Source organism: Eleutherodactylus coqui, chromosome 5, assembly GCF_035609145.1.
Source record: "Eleutherodactylus coqui strain aEleCoq1 chromosome 5, aEleCoq1.hap1, whole genome shotgun sequence".
NCBI lineage: Eukaryota > Metazoa > Chordata > Amphibia > Anura > Eleutherodactylidae > Eleutherodactylus > Eleutherodactylus coqui.
In genome coordinates, this window is record NC_089841.1 from 138,815,960 (window position 1) to 138,821,959 (window position 6,000).

Sequence of the window (6,000 nt, forward strand, 5' to 3'; positions counted from 1 at the left end):
CAAAGACCTTCCCAACAATAATATTGACATTATAAATATACAACAAGAAGAATACATCACAGACAAGTTCAGTGCCATTGCTACCCTGTATTATGGTAGAGAAGACAGAATGTAACAGAGTATATTCAAGTCTGCTAAATCAGACACCATTCAGAACACAGGTGATTATCTGTATCCAGGGCCACAAGAGAATTCTATTGAGATTGCCTTTACCTTTATGTGTGTGCAGAGCAGGGTGGAAATTGCAGACCCAATCCCTCTTGTAATAGAGACTGGTGCTGTATGTAATACTCCCTCAGCAGCTGCAGTAGCCTTTGTTGATTTGCCTGTAAGGTAAAAGACAAAGCAAGAGTATAGAGAGGTAAAGAAAGTGCCACACTACATTTCTGCAGCTGACAGGTCTCTGGGAAAGACAGCAAATGCTACTGTTGGATCCCTTGCTGAGCAGGCAATGTATGCGCACTCTCCTGGGCTGGGAATACTGGGAGAATCAATACACCTCATCAGCTCAGAGGCTGCCAGAAGCAGTTCACTGCAGAACACGCCTGGTTATGCTATGAATGAATCTCACACAACATGGCATGGGACTGGGAGTGCTCTGCACACACCATTCATGTGTTTCAGTGCTCAGCCTTCAGTATCACTCATCTCATCCTATAGAAAATGTGTGGATGCATGGTGCAAGGGTCAAATCCTGCTTAATCTATGCATCTCCTCCCCATCCTCCTAACACATTGTGTAATTAATTCATGATCATCATGACATAGAAATACTAATCTGCAGATGTAGCATTTTTAATAGAGGAAACATCTTTAAGGGTCGTTCCCAGCTCTTATCTACATGATATTAGCATTACCATTATTTAAATAATGCTAATGATCATATACTTCATTATAAATACCTCATTACCCCTTGCCTACATAGCCTTTATAAGCATGCAAGACAGAACGCAACGGACATGGCGGTCTGATACTACCGCATTTAATGGGTGGCATTTTCAAATATCTTATCAAGGAGAACAATGCACACTGCCTTACATCTCAGTTAATTGCCTAGGATAGAGTTTTCCTTGATGCTTTAATCAGGGGATTGTTTATAAATGCCACGAAATATTCGTTCCTCCCACATATTGAAGTCTGTAGGAAGATAAACACACTATAATTATAATGCCAATATAGTATGACTATGGTTTTCCATCAATTTCTATCAGATACAAGATACAGGAAAAAATGTTCATAATCCGTCGGAACAAATTAGTATGAATTTATTAGTTACCATAATCTAGTTATTGACTGAGACTGCGTTCACATGGCAAGAAAACCGGGCAAGATTTTTTTTCCCGTATCAGAAAATCACAACATTTCCTCAGAACGCATCGCCCATTTCAATGGAGATGGAAAACACATCACACGGCATGCAATGTGCACACAAATGCGGTGTAAGGTTTCCAATTGAAAACAATGGTAAACACTTGCCGCTCCTCTGACGTGACTGAAAGCTGTGACGACAGATGACTGCCTGAAGAGATGGGAGGCATTTTTAAAGAAGAACACCTTGCATCTGCGGGCAAATCACACATTTGATGAGCGCAATATTGGGCTAGGTTTTTTTAGGCTCGATATTGCACTCGCCCGTGTGTAGGAAGCTCAAGATGAAAGTAAAATTGAGCGCTTATTTAGAGGACCGTATATCGGCTGGGTTTTCACGCCCGGCCGATATACGGTGTCCTTGTCTGCAGGGGGGGGGATGGAAGAGCCAGGAGCAGGACCTGAGCTCCCGCCCCTTGCCACTATTTGCAATGAGAAGGGTGGAATGGGGGCGGAGCTAAGCGATGTTACTTAGCTCCGCCCTGTCTCGCCGCATCCTATTGCAAATAGTGGCAAGGGGCAAAGAGGGAGCAGGAGCTCAGTTCCTGCTCCTGGCTCCTCTATCCTCCTCCCCCTGCAGACAAGGACACCGTATATCGGCCGGGCATGAAAACCCAGCTGATATACGGTCATCTGAATAAGCCCTTAAGCTGAATTTACAAGAGTGAAGTTCACACGCGAATTCTGTGTGTTGCCAGATGAACTGAACTTACCCATAAATAGAACCCATTATTTGCATTGCATTTATTTTCACTCGCACTAATAGTGCAAGATAAAAAATTCCCAGCATATCCTTTTTTTGGGCTAGCCCACTACAAGAATTTTCCATCATTAGTTAAGGTAGCATGAAATAAAAAAATCGCATCATACTCACATGCCATGCGATTTGCATGCAAGTCTAATGCTTTTTTTTTTTACAAGTTAATTAGAACCACTTGCGATTTTTTTCCAGCACATGAAAAACTCAAGTAAAATTTGATGCACAATGTGCTTTTTTTTATGCAAAATGTATCACACACACTTGAAAATCATAGATAAGCAAGAGCAATTACATATATATCACTTGTGTTTGTATAAGTACAGCCTTAGTCTTCTTTCACAAAGCGTATATTGGCCCGCCGTTTTCACGGTCAGCCGATATACGCTATGATCTGATGTATTGGATTCCAATGCATCAGATCACATGGCCATATTCCCGCAACGTAAAAGCGCCCGGCCGGCCAATATAGCGCCGGGTGCTTTTACACTGGGCCCAAAAGATAGTCCTGGAACTATCTTTTGGGCTGGAATACGTCGGCCGCTGCATCGGCTGCTATGGGAGCCAATGACAGCAGCTGGAGAAGGGAGGTGGGAGGGAGTTTACAAGCGTGACTGCTAAACTCCCTCCCTCTTCTCTCCTCCCCTCCGGCTAATTGCAATGGGAGGGGCGGGGCTAAGTGCCACCCCCATCCCGCCTCCTCCCATTGCTGGCTGCGGGGAGGGGGCAGTAGCTTTTCTCCGCCTCCCCCCATCCCCTCCTATTGCAAACAGCCAGAGAGAAGGAGAGAGGAGGTGAGCCGGCGAGGGGGAGGGAAGGGGCAACCGCATGGTGGCCACGGTGTTTATGCATCAGGCCCATGCCGTCTGAACAGATGCACAAAAGTTAGATTTGTGCGCCCTTTTACAAGTTTTTATGCCTCAGATGGTAGCGTATATCAGCCAGCCATAAAAACGGCGGCTTATATACGCTCGTGGGAACAAAACCTCATGGATAATAACGGCCGCATACCAGGACATAACAAAACCGTTAATTTCAATGGTTTCGTTTTCGCTATCGAGATTCTCGCCCTTTAATTGTATAGACAAGTTTTTTTCAAACTCTTACTCTATGGCGCAGAGTTTGAAAGGCCAGAGAGATTAAAAAAAAAAAACTGTTAATGCACAACTGCACTTTGTAGCGGCGAGCATATTTGCGCATATAGCCATCTGAAACTACCCTTAGGGCTTCTTCACATGGGCGTATTTTTTATCAGTATTTTGTGAGCCAAAACCAGGATCAGGTCCAAAAAATGGAAGAAATGCAAATCTTTCCATTCTACTTTCCCTCTGTACATTCCGCTTATGAAAGATATGTTTCATAGAGACATGTCAAAAGTATTGATCAGTGGGGACTGCTGAGAGCCTGCTGATCACTAGAATGAGGGGCCTACAGCATTCACCCAAGTGCTGTACCCCCGTAGCTACATCTGCTCGTTTTTAGTTGCTCCCGGTAGTTGAAGACGGCCTCATAAAGGTATATAGATGCTTTCTACACACTTTTATGAGGCCATCTTCAGATGCCGGAAGCAGCTGAAAACAAGCCAACATGCCTGAGTGAGCACAGAGCTCACTTGAGTGCTGCAGCCCCCTCATTCTAGCGATCAATGGGGGCCTCAGCAGCAAGATCCCCTCTGATCAATACTTTTGACATGTCTCCAGGAAGTGGGGGCCTTCTTCTGCTGCCAAAAGGAGCTGAAAATAGCCAATGGAGCACGACTATTCCAGCAAGACAGTACAGGTACCCTTTAAAATATCCTTCTGGACTGCAGATCTAAAAATGATAAAGTCCTACTACAAAAAGCTTCCTCGTAGCACTAGGCTAAGGCTAATTCCATACTAACGTACTTGCGGAGGCATTTCCGCATATGAAAGTCGCCAGTATAATGCAACCAAGCAATGCCTTGGATCTCAATAGATTCATGCAGACTAATGTGTTTTTGCATGCAAAAACTTCGTCCGCTAAAAGATAAGTCTTGACCTATGTTTGCGTCACGCAGAAAGCTGCCATAGTACATTAAGTACCAGGTAACCAGGATGTCAATTTATGTCCTTTGGCATTTAGGGGTTAACAAACGCCATTCACTTACAGCAGAAACGATACGCAGTGGAAGCAAGTCATGCTGCAGATTTTTTAAATCCACAAAACACTCTATTTCTTGCAAAAATGAAATGAAATTCATTAATCAGAATGCAGTGAATGAATTGCGCAGTGAAACCCACATAAAAATCCGCTCGTGAATCCTATCTGTAATGTGTGAACATACCTTCAAATAGATTTGGTGCAGAATTTTCTACAACACATCTGATGCATGTGAACTTTAAGGCTAGCTTCACACGGGTGAGCGTGATATTGGGCCAGGAATCACCGCACAATATCGTGTTCCCCAACATGTGAAGTCCCCGTAGATGTGAGGCGCATTTTATGTCAAACTGCCTAGCATCAATTCAGGGAAGTCGTGATCCTCCTTCGCGAGGATCACGGAGTTTCTTCCATTGTATTCAATAGGGGATCTCGCACCACATGCACCTAGCAAGTGGCGCAATGCTGCCACCGGTCCCATTGAAAAGAATGGGAGATGCGATGCAAGAGCACCAACGAAGATAGAACATGCTGCTCATGTGTATGACCCCATTCATACAGCACATGAACTGGGTGTCCGTGTGCTGTGCGATGGGAGTTGTGCCTAAGAATCTTAGGTGCAACTCACTGTCGGCCATGTAAATAAGGATTCAGTCTGCAGAATTTGGAATTTTAACACTATCATATCCAGAGTGCACATTGGTTTGCTGTGTGATGATGATGATGATTATCTGTTCAGTCGAGTCTGACTTTCGGTCACTTTATGGATCATCATTCCCCTTGCATTCCTATTGTTATTCCTTGTCCGGCTGTGATCCATAAAGCATTTTGGCAGAACTAGTGGAGTAGTTTGCCATTGCTTTCTCCACCCATCCCCATTTATCCAGGCTTGGGAGCGGCATCTAGCTAGCTACATGGCCGGGTTCGTTTTGCTGTTAGTTGAGCATAAATGCAACATACATGTAAGATGAGTTCTGTTAGTAGAAGGGGCATGTCACCATTTCCGGGTTCCCGCTGATTAGCATTCCAGAGCTTTGTTGCCATATTATTAATCCTACTGTCTCACAACCCTGTATTCGTAAAATCTAATATTCTGTGATTTAGTTGACAGCACTAGCAGACAGTACGAGTTATTTTTTCACTTCACGCTGAGGTTTTGTACACAAACTGCTTTTGTGAACCTTAAGCTGCAATTACGTTTGACAATTGAAGTCACATTTAAATAAGGCCATGCTCCGAAAGTCCCTCATTTTCATTGAGTTTCCTGCTGTCTCTACTAGTTTATAAAAACCTTATATAGGCAAATCGGGAAAAGCTGTTAACATTTTCAAAGTAGAGCTTGACCTCTTTGTTCCATGGATGGGAGTAATAAGGTGGACTGAACTGCTAAACTTTTCCTATTATTGGTAATGTGTGTCTAGAAAATTGCCTCTTTACTACTACAATTTTAGAAGGTTTAAAGGGGATATACAAAACTAGGAAAGCACTGTTGCCTTACCAAAAAACAGTCCAAGCATCTGGTGGGACCTCCGTATGCCAGACTGAAACCTACACGAGTAACGAGCAGGAGTAGGTGTTGGGCATAATTTACACTGGTTTCTGGAGAAAATGATACCAAATTTGACGGGCACGGCACACACAGCCATGATACCTACAGCTAAGCCCCATCTACTTTTTAAAAAAGTAGTGGAACTCAGCATAAACCCCTAAAAGGGAGGATAGTGGATAATTTGTTGATCAGTTGGGTCTCACTGT

The 6,000-nt window shown here is 43.7% G+C and overlaps 1 protein-coding gene across 1 annotated transcript in view; it reads right to left on the reverse strand.

Moving 5' to 3' along the window:
• RPH3A (rabphilin 3A) overlaps positions 1–269 on the reverse strand; it is a 248,315-nt gene extending 248,046 nt beyond the window's left edge. The window contains exon 1 of the mRNA XM_066601920.1: positions 214–269. The gene's annotated coding sequence lies outside the window, so the exon portion shown is untranslated. The remainder of the gene's footprint in view (positions 1–213) is intronic.
• Between the last annotated feature and the right edge of the window lie 5,731 nt (positions 270–6,000).